An 11,149-nucleotide genomic window follows, 5' to 3' on the forward strand; every position below is an offset into this window, starting at 1 on the left:
TAGGAGGAAAAGGATGTTCTCCAGAAATCCCTTTAAACTTTAACAATCCTTATGGCTTGTTGGATGGAAAAGAGATGGAATTGTCTTCTCTGGGTCAAATAAACCATTCATATGAACAGAGCTAAAATCTCTTCATGTCCTCAAATGCTAAGTCCACTGCTTTTAGTCACATGTAAACTCCTAAGTTTTGAAAATGGTCCTTAGTGAAGCATTTAAATCGCTTTGTCCAATGCACGCTATCCCTTTATCTCACATTTTCCTGCTGACCCATGGACTCTGGTCTCCATTCCCCGTACGTAACTAGATGCAATCAGGAGGGGCTGAGCTCTCTTGAGAACATGACCCAAAGCCATGTTTTATTCCAATTCTTCTTCTAGACTTCCATCAGACGTTTTTTCCAACCTCACTTGGAATTAGCRTGACTGGGAACATCCTGAAAGGATCTGTCCAGGCTTCCCCTAGAAGGAGGTGGAAAGAGAGAGACAGCACAGCAGGCTTGGGCACTTCTCCAGGCAGTGACCTGGGGATGCAGGTGGCATGACGGTAGGGACCATCAGCATCATGTGGCCTGGAGAAGCACAAGCAAAGTGCTCCTTTGTGGGTCTAGCAACATCTCACCTGCGGTTTGCTTTGGTACCAGTTGTTGCACAAAGTGGAGGAAGCAGACTTGTTATAACAGCAAAGTGTAGATCCCTCTTGTCCAAATTTAAACCTCCCTCCCCAACCCCAAGTGATGCTAGGACTGTTCATGCAGCTGTTAACACAATATTGGACCATCTACCCTGATCTTGCAGAAGGGCAAAATCCTTTTTTTTTTTTTTTTTTTGGCTTGTTTGCAAATAAGAAGCTGAAGTACAGAGAATTTTGTATTTTTTTCCTAACAATTTTGCTATTTTACAGCTGTAGCATGTCTGAAACTTAGACCAGCATTAGTCATGAGACAACTTATCTCAAGAATTACTTTTTGTCTTTAGAAATGCACAGTTGTCCTCCCTCCCAAATGCAACCCAACAGCTCAGAAATGAATGACTGATGGATTTGCTGCTTCTGTTTAGACACACATACATTATTCATAATTCCTTCAGTAGCATTTTCATTTGTCTTAATTTGTGTAGGCATAATGAAAATGACAGGCTGAATTCTCCAGTGAAAAGCACAAGGAAAAGGTTAAACTGAAGCTTTGCTTCAAAGCATGACTAAGCAGGTTGGGAAGAACTTGGTGCTCCTTATGAATCCACACACTCCAGGGCGTCCACCACTTTTTCCAGATAGACTTTGGAGTCAAAACATTAGAAGGACCCCCAAACATCATTATGGACATGAAAATACGTGCTCTAGCTTTAATTAGAATAGTCTTTGTCTTTTTTTAAGGACTGTTCTTAAAGACTTCAAGATAGAAGTCAGAAAGCCACTTCCCTTCATGATAGACTATTCTTGGAATGTCCTTTCTAGATTGTTTTCCCCCCAGTTTCCTCCGAAATGACAGGTATCAATCATTAAAGGATTGATAATGGAAAAGAAAGGCAATAACATCTCTTCCAGCTTGAAAATTCCTGTTTCTCTGATACTGAAATCTCTCATGCCCTTTACTTAAAACAAAAGACAAATGGGATGCTAGATTTCTGTGGTGGAGGGTGGGGATGAGGAAAACCCACTTCTTGTTTGTTACATATGAAATCCCATGTTCTCTGCCTAGCTATTTGGATTTCAGATTGAAAGGGTGAGAGAAGAAGACCCTCTCCACAGTCCCTTGAAGTTCAACAGAGGCCTGCTCATCTACAGCACGTGAGCATCCAGCCTTGGATGCTTCGGTATTGAAGTCAATTCACACTACACATGGTCAAAGGAGTCTGCACAGCCTTCTCCTGCAGTGAGGTCATCTAGGATGATTCAGATACCCCCATGAGGTGAGCAGCATCGCTGGAGACAAATCTGTCTCTACAGCTTGACACGTTGGGAAAGATTGCCGTAAAGTGCCTACAGATACACTAGACTGCAGAGAGAGGTGGATTACGTCTCTGTACTGGCAGAAGCATCCAGCCTGGTGCATTCATTGATTATTTTTGTGGGAGGCTGCTTGTTACTGGACTTGGCCATTGTTTATTTACCAATATCTTTATGATTGAGTTGGTGTCTCCATTACAAAACTTGAACCCTGAGGTTCTGAACTTCTTCGACTCATTAAAATTGTTCTGCATGGAAACTTGACTGCTAACTGTGCTGATTCTGAGAGTTAAATACACTAACAAAATGCTGCTTTCTGTCTGTCTCCACCATGACCCACAGCTCCATCACCTTCTGACTGTATTGCTGCAAAACATGGTGGCTGGAAGTGCAGGAAAACTCCAGCTTATAAAGGGCATGTGATCTTTATTAAGTACACACTGGGCCTGGCCTTAAGAGGATATAAAATTGGGCAGGTTTCAACAAGTTTATCCTCTGAAGGAGACTCCAGACCTTCCATTAGCCCATGCTCTCCCAGTGGTAAGAATAAGGTTCAGAGTTATTCTGTAAGTGTTTTTGCTACCTCTTCTCTGATTCCTCCAGTACTGGCCCCATTAGCACCAGGATGCTGGAGAGATGGCTAGTTTAATCCAGTATAGCAAATCAGTGACTTCCTCTGTCCCTAACAGGACATCAAGAGAGTAGAGCTCCATCACTGAAGCTGACCATCCCTAGATGCAGGTGCAATAGCCACAAAACCAGTCTCGCTGCTAGAATTTGCACTCCCAGGGAATCCCCCTCCAGCAGAATCAGAGCATTTCTTGTCAGTCTGGCGTCACGCTACTCGCTCGTCATCTGGCCATCCAGATGACCCCAGTCCTGGAGCAGTTCATGGGCCTTTATGCCCAGCTGAAGTCTGGGTGATCCCTACATCTCTGCAAGGGACTGCAGCCACCCAGCTAATGGAATTGCATGTGACAGTTGGATCCCAGGTCAGCCATTAAACACAGAGCAAAAAAGCAGCTCTTAGTTTCTTCATCAGTGACTTGAATTAACCTCAATTTAATTCCGCAGTTCACCTGTCTGGGCTAGTAGCAGTAATGTTCCTCCTGCCTTTGTATGAAGTATGTCTGGCAAAAGAAGACGAGCCCATCTTTGCCTTATGTGACGGGGGTCAGTTGCTGGAACAGTTACATAAGGAGCAAATGCGGCACGTGGGCAAGAACACTCATGATTCAGCTTTCCAGTCAAGCACAAGTAAAAATAGGTTAGTGGGTAAGCAGGAGTAGGAAGCTTCCTGCAACCCCCACCGTAGCCGCACATGTCCTGATGATGTGTCTCTGAGCAGTGCTCTATGGCCCAGGCTTTTCCATCTCTCCAGTGATGGTGATAATCCATCTCTTCCAAGATCATCTTGATGGACCAGGAGACAGAGGAGCCATCACTTATCTAACTAAATTTTCTCCCTTGGTGTTTAAAAATGCATTGCTTTAYTATGTCTAAAAATAAAAAGCCTGTTAGAATATCTGGGAGCTTTTCTTCATGGCAGTGCTTTTACCTATCTCAGGATGGCACCAGCCTGTTTCCCCAAAAGATCCCACAGATCAACTGTCTGCCCATGGAGACCCCACAAGCCTGTTCAGAGCCCCTGTTCCCCAGAGACCATTGCCCAATCTCAGGCCGTGACCGCCTGCATTTTACCATATACTGACTTTGCATTTGGCAGTATTACTATGCATTTTGGCTGAGCGGCCCCAAGTGATTCAGACTGCTCTGTGTGACTCATCATGTTTTTTATGCTGGCTGTCTTTCTGCTGTCTGCCAGTTATATCAGCAGTGATTTCATATTTATTTCCAGATCATTGAGGAAAATGTTGAACAGCATCAAGTCCTGTAGCAGTCTGTGGACCTCTGCTTGAAAGACCCACAGGCCATTGCTTTTCAAACCTGCCGGTTCATCCTGTTGGTGCCTGCTGATTGAAACCCGTCAGTCACTTGTATCACTGTCTAAATCCTCCTTTTGTTACTGATGAACTATAAATACTTGGTCATAGTCATGTAGGAGAAATACAGCGTTCAGCATGTATCTTTAAAGGGTTTGCCATCTCCATGGCTCTAATCCCTTTCTAGGATTTGTCCTTTCCCATCACCTCTCCTCTTTGTTATCCTTTCCTCAGTCATCATACATCTTTCCTTATAGCTTTCATCTTCCCTTATTCATTTTCTGTTCTTTTTAGCCACTACACATAACAGAAGGTGCCCACTTCTCTTTTTACCATTGCTTTTTGTATTTCTAATTGTTGACGCTGAATAGAGAAAGCTTTGACTAAGGGTGGTCCTCTTCTGTGTTACAAAATAAAACATTTTAGACATGTTGTTGGCTCTTTCTGAAGAGCTCCTAAATATCACCCACTTTTCTCAGGTTGAATTTTTCCTCTTGGTTCATCTCATCGACCCTGTTTCTCTGTGTGGAGAAAGGAGACATTTCAGAACAGTTCACTGGTAAGCCAGGGAAGGAAAAAAAGGCAAATTGCTTGAAATCAGAAGGATGAATTTAGTGTTCTTAGTGTGCTTAAAAATATATGAGCTGCAATTTATAACTTTGAGCTCTTCAATTAACTGGCGGGATCACCTGACAAAGTGTGGTTTGGATTTCCTTCCCGTGTTCATGTGAAACAAGCCAAGAGTGGGTCTGCACAGGCAAGACTTAATTTTCCAAGGAGCTGACAGGGGATGCTGAGCTGTTTTGAACAGACAGCTGTGGTAAACACATGGGGACCTGGGCACTTCTGAAAAATCAGTCTGGTCCCTTCGGAGAAACCATTCTGCCACATTTAATCATGAAAAGCAAACACGGGATGGGGGGGCACCAGCTGATGCTGTCTCCAGTGCTTTCAAGGAGCTCTTTAGAAAGAGCGCTTCCAAAATGCATCCTTGCCTTGGGTAGCATTTTAAAAAGGCGAAAAAAAAGAAAAAAAAAAAAGGGTCAGAACAGGCTTGTTTCCGTACTGCACAGCTTGTTTGAAAGCCCTGGGCACCCTGGGGGCTGCAGCAGAGTGGGCGCCAGTGGCAGGGAAGGAATGAGGTGACATCAGAATCAGCACCGAGGAGAAGCTCTGACCACGTTCTACATCCCCGGGAGGCACAGGCCTGTGGACAGCCACCGGCGTTTGGCTCCCTGCGACGCGGCTCCTGCTCCCTCCTGGACCAGGTGAGACTTCCCCCCATGTGCCCATCCCATCTCTTGGCACGATGCTGGAGGYGGTCTCCATCTCCTCCTTCTTCACCCCATGCCGGGCTCTCTGCCCTCCTTCCTGATGCCTTCCCCAGAAGCTTGGGTGATGCAAAGTATTCAGAAAGGAAGACTTCATGCCCTGTTCCCTTCTGAGTCAGGAGACTGTGTTTAAAAACTGGGGGGGGGGGGGATTTTTTTGTCTATTAAAGCGTGAGTTTCTGTTTGACCACTCGTGGGCCTTCCCTGTGACTTTCCCAGGGTTGTCTCTGAAGTCATATGTGTGCAGGATGTGATTTCGAGAAATGAGAGGTGGGAGTCTCACATGACTCCAGGAACTTGGGATTTAAGAAAAAAAATACCACTTTTCTTAAGAAATCTCAGTAGAGTCTTCCTCCATCTGTCCACCAGYGCATTACTGCTTAGGTTTTTTCCCCATACGAGATATCTATCTTAGATAAAGAGGAGAAAATTGTGGGTTTGACATTTTTGGCTATGATGTCAGCTGTTTCATTTGATAATAATTCGGATTCCAAAATCCTCTCTGATCCCAGCCCCACAGGATGGCAGCATATTTCTGGAAATACTGGCACAGCTCGAGCTCAACTGCAACTCTTTCACCTCCTATTCCAACCAGAAATGCTGGAGAAAGTTGCTTTTTCTGGCTTCTCAGCATTTCCCACTTCCTTCCCAGCAAAACATTCATTCTTGCAGTTCTGTTTCTCCCAGATCAATGTACTTTCTTTTTCTAACTCTGAAAAAAATGCTTAGGCCATAAATATGATGCAAAGTATGACCCAGAAGCCAGAAACACCATAACTCTGTTCCTCACTCTGCCATTCATTTCATGCCTGGTCTTGGCCATGTCATTGAATCTTTTTTTTCTTCAGTAGTGATATATACACAGCAGAAATAATTCCTTTTTTTCTCTCTGTTGTGGGATGTTGTTATGAGGATTAGTCAGTGGTTAAGACTGATAATTTTTCTGAGTTATTCATGAGAAAGCCACAAAATCAGGCTGCATGAAGTCTGTGACAAGATTTCATTTAAAATTATGTCCAAAAAAAAAAAATTGTCTGCAGCTGCAGCAGTTAGCCAGCAGCACCAGCTCCCATCAGGCTGATAACCAACAGCACTGTTCCCCCTGTTTTACCCTCCACGAATGCATCCCATACCCTCTCCCAAAGAGGGTTCCCACAGGAGAGCCCCAGATGGAATTTAATTTAAGTCTTGGTCCCATAACACAAAGTCTTTAGGGGCAATATTGTTCCTGTCCCCTTGGTCCTGCTGGTTCACAGTCCAGGCTGTGTTAGCTTAAACAGATGGATGCCCCTGTTGTCCTCCTCTCAGCTGAGAAAGGAAGRAGGGAAGCCCTTAAGCCAACATTATTGCTTAAAGYCTGGCTTTGTAAATCTTTGCGAATCTCTCACAGCTTTGGGAGTTCAGATTTACCACTGGAGGAGGCTGTGTTACTCCATGGAGAATAGAAACACTAGGCTGTTTCTGCATGCAATCAAAGATGCCTGAAAAAACGGGAGAACTATTAACCATTCAGCATATGTGGCCAATATTTTTAGCACCAGCTTGTAAAAGGACCAATTTTCAGAGAATCACAGAATGGTTGAGGTTGGCAAGGACCTTTGGAGATTGTCTAGTCCAGCTCCCCCGCTCAAAGCAAGGTCACCTACAGCAGGTTGCTTAGGGCCGGGTCCAGGCAGATTTTGAATATCTCCAGGGATGGAGACTCCACAGCCTCTCTGGGWGGATATTTATACATACTGATAAGATCCCCCTGAGTCTTCTCTTCTCCAGGCTGAACAGTCCCAGCTCTCTCCTCACATGGCAGTGCAAACCCTTAATGATCTTCTTGGTCACAGCAGTCCRGGTGTGGCCTCACCAGTGCTGAGCAGAGGGGAAGGATCACCTCCTTTGACCTGCTGGCAATGCTTCTCCTAATGCAGCCCAGGACATCGTCAGCCACCTTTGCCACAAGGGCACATTGCTGGCTCATGGTCAGCTTGGCCATCAGGATCTCCAGGGCCTTCTCTGCAAAGCTGTTTTCTCCTTCTTGCCTTTCTTAAAGATAGGGGTGACATTTCCTCTCTTTCAGTCCTCAGCAAACTCCCTCAATCACCAGGACCTTCCAAAAATAACCGAAAGTGGACTTGCAGTGGCATTTGCCATAGCATCATTTCTGTAAATGACCTTATAGAATGAATCCACTTGCATCTGCCCCTCTCCGGTTTTCGTCCTCCATTGGGATCTCCTGCTGTGCTCTTGCTCTCTGCTCAGTGGAAAGGTAAAACACTTTGTAGGAGAAGATGAATTCCAGCTACTGATGCTCCAGGTCAGGGTCAGGCCAAAGCAATGAAAATAATTATTGTTTCATTAATAGACTTGGACTTATCCCAAATGCCAAATTATCCATTCTTTTGCCAAACATTACAGTGACTTTTATGACATATTTTATTACATTGTTGGGACTGGGATGTTTGCACACGGATATAAGGAAGGCTAAAGTAATTTTCCATTTTGAAAACTGAGCTTAACAAAATTTGGTCTGGAGATATATTAAATTATTATTTTTTTCTGTGCAATTAAAGAAATTCACTTTGAAAATGTCAAAACAAAATAATCAGGCCTTTCCAAAAACCCAGCAAACCAAACCCCACCACTTTAACTTGGCTGAAACAATCCCCTGTGGTTTTTAATCCAGCTCTGGGTAATCCTTAAAATTGCAATTTTCAGCAGGTAAATTTTATGGCCAAAAGAAATGTCACCAAATGCTTCGAGTGAGTCAGATATAACAGCATCAGGAGTAAATATTTCTCCAAACACTGATATTAACAACAAAAAGATAAATTTGTGTTCAAACACAGGCAGCATGAGGATAAGCCAAACCAAACCACCCCACATTTGAAGTTTTATTCTGAATTGGCCTTGGATGCTGACCACCCTCAAAAAGGATATTATGGAGGCATCTGATAGGGCCAACAACTACTTGATGTGTAGTTACAAAGGCGATGGAGCCAAACCATTTTTGGTGCAGGGCAACGATATGACAAGAAGCCATAGTCACAAATTGCAGCTTTGGGGATTGAGGTTGGACATTAGGAAGAATTTGCACTAGAAGGGTCATGCAGCCCTGGAACAGGTCACCAGGGAGGTGGATCTCCCTCCTGCAATGTCTGAGACTCAGCTAGACAAAGACGTGGTCAGTCTGATCTAGCGTCAGAGCTCAGGGTGGTTGGACTAAGGTCTTCCAGAGGTCCCTTCTCCCAGCGTGTCTATGAACCTTTCATGGAGTTTGGCTGTTCCCATCCAGCCTCGCTTTAGAAAACAAGGTCTCAAATGACACCTCTGTAAAGAGGCAGGAATGACACAGAGATCCACCACCCAATTATTGATCAAAATTAAAGTGTGGGGAGAGCGTGAGAGGCAGCCCAGCCAGTCTGTGGAGTCAAACGAACTGCTCAGCCATTCAGCTATTTTGTGCTGGAGCCAGACAGACACCAGCTTTTCTTGCTGTGATGGACCGAGATGCAGGTTTTGCTGATTCACAGGAGGCAGGAAGCTTTAATGCAGGCAGTGCCTGACTGTTAACTCTTCCCTTCCCTCAGCTCCTAACCTGGAAGCAAGAGACAGCCTGTGGCTCTTCCTCTGATGGGCAAGGGGGCAGGCCTGGACTCTGGCTGGCAAGCATGTCCCCCAGAAGTGTTTTTTGGTGGGGGGACAACCAAGCCCACCTAGACCTGAGCAGTGCTGCTGCCTCTGCCTCACACCATGCTGCTGAGCTGTAGGCACAACTGGGGACTGACCCAAAGATGACAGGTTGCATCGGGTCCATGAGGTCACGGTGATGTGGTACTGAAAAAAGGCAGCCTTAAAGTGCAATGGTGTGAGCTGTGAGGGTATCTGTGCCATGTGGGAGATGGACCGGGACTAGGTAGGTGGTAAATGGCACCATCACACCTTCTGCTGTCATGGTTAGGCCTGGATTTGGGCTAACAGCAACCCCCAACTTTGGGGAGAGAGAGGCAGCTCAGCCTCTGAATCCTCTACTTTTCTACTCAAAACAGGGTTCGGAGGGAGGCTCCCAAAGGCATCTCCAAAGCCAAAGCTCTTCTAAAGAGCCCAGCTGTGCGTGCCCAGGGTTACACAGCCTTGAAACCTCTCAGACACACACTGCGGGGCACGATCAGTTCCTGATTAAGGTTGCTGAGTTCAGCAGAAATTTGAAACCACCTCTTCAGCATTTTGGGTGTGCTCTCTGTCTAGTAGGTAGTGGCTGTTCAGTGCGAGGAAAAATATAAGAAGGATTGGTTTTCTCTTTCTCCTCTCTCTTCCCCTTGGTTTCATTTCAGTTTTGCATAAGAAATGTTTTCCATTTGGAGAGCTGTTGTTTACTATTCAAAGCCATTTACACGTCCTCTAAAATCACTCTATTTACAAATGAAGAAAGAGCTATTAGGTGATCCAGTGTATTCATTGACAGGATATATTAACCTCTGATAGACACATCCACCACCCATCCYTCTAGGACAATTCCTAAACCTAACTTCCTGAAGGAGTGCCTTCACCTCTCTGGCCCCAATTTGCATGAGTCTTTGGCACAAATGCATTTGCAAACCTCCTGCGTGCCTGAAATGTGGAGATTTGCACATACCGTTGCTTGCACTTGCTTGTATATGATTATTGTTGAAAGCTGGGCTTCACCTTGGGCTGTTGGAATAGATGTGTCCATGCAACAGCAACGTCTTGAAACAGTAATGCAGTCTCCTGCTTTTTATGGTCCTGAAAGCAATCGCACCAGCTGCGTCCTCCTCTCCAACTTCCCAGGTGTATAAAGCTCCATGACAAGCTCCACCATGTGCTGTCACAGACATCTCAGCAGTCTGTAGATGTGGTCTCCTCCCACATGTGGTCTTGCCATCTTGTTCATGCCTTCAGCTTCGAGCTCTCAGGAAGGACCCGTGTGTGTGTTTGGATTCATGCCGGTTTAATTCCACTTTCACTCCAAAAGGGAAAAGCCTCTCTGCCTCCTCACCCCTCCTGGCCACAAAAGTAACCCCAGAGAACAGCTGAACTCCCTGAATGAGACACTTCTCACGCACAGACCAGTGTGATGCCAGCTGCCAGCTCCAGTGCCTTTCTCCTTCCAGTTCACTGGACAATACTGTTTTAATTATGGTAGGACCTCTCTCATCTTTCAGAGTTCAGCCCACTCAGCTACTCACATGCACTGGAGAAGAGAAGAAAAATTTAGGTAGGCTTGAAGGGAAGAGACTTTTAGCTCAAGGATGCAAAGTCCTTGACACTGCAGAACTCTGTGGTAGGCTTTGCTCTGGGATTACTGCAACCACCTATCCATCCCCCCACCCATCCATCCCATCCATCCCATGTTCTCACTGAGCTCTCCAGACAGGGCTTGTCTAGGGAAATCAGTGCCCTATAAAGGAGATTTACAACGTGATAACCTCTCCTTATCCGAAAGCAGAGCAAGCAGCCTCACGCATGCCATGGGCGACAAGATGGGTGGGAAGCACCCAAAGCTCAGCAAGCATGGGGCCAGCTCTTCAGCAGGGATTAGCATAGAGGGTTACTACCTCACTTGCAGATATGCATCCTGAAAACTAAGGAGGCAAATCCTTGCTACCTCTCACTCTGAGGTAGGACAACACTCTTATCCCTGCTTCATTGTATAATACAGTAGACCTACATCTCCCCACTGCTGCTTGATGCTGTTGAGAGTATTTATATCTCATTGGATTGCATTTGTGTACTGATGTGGCAGACTGACATGACTTAAAAAAGGAGGACGTTCTTCAGCTTCTCTGGGCCGGGAGATGACCCAGATGTCCCACGTACTTCAGCTATCAAGGCTGTACCTTCTCATGGCTCTGGGGACATCTCTCAGCTGTTACACTTCCTGATGGCATTAAAGTGTCTTGCCTGCTTGYTGGGTTTTGGAGG

This window comes from Apteryx rowi, unplaced genomic scaffold, assembly GCF_003343035.1.
Source record: "Apteryx rowi isolate R43461 unplaced genomic scaffold, aptRow1 scaffold_399, whole genome shotgun sequence".
NCBI lineage: Eukaryota > Metazoa > Chordata > Aves > Apterygiformes > Apterygidae > Apteryx > Apteryx rowi.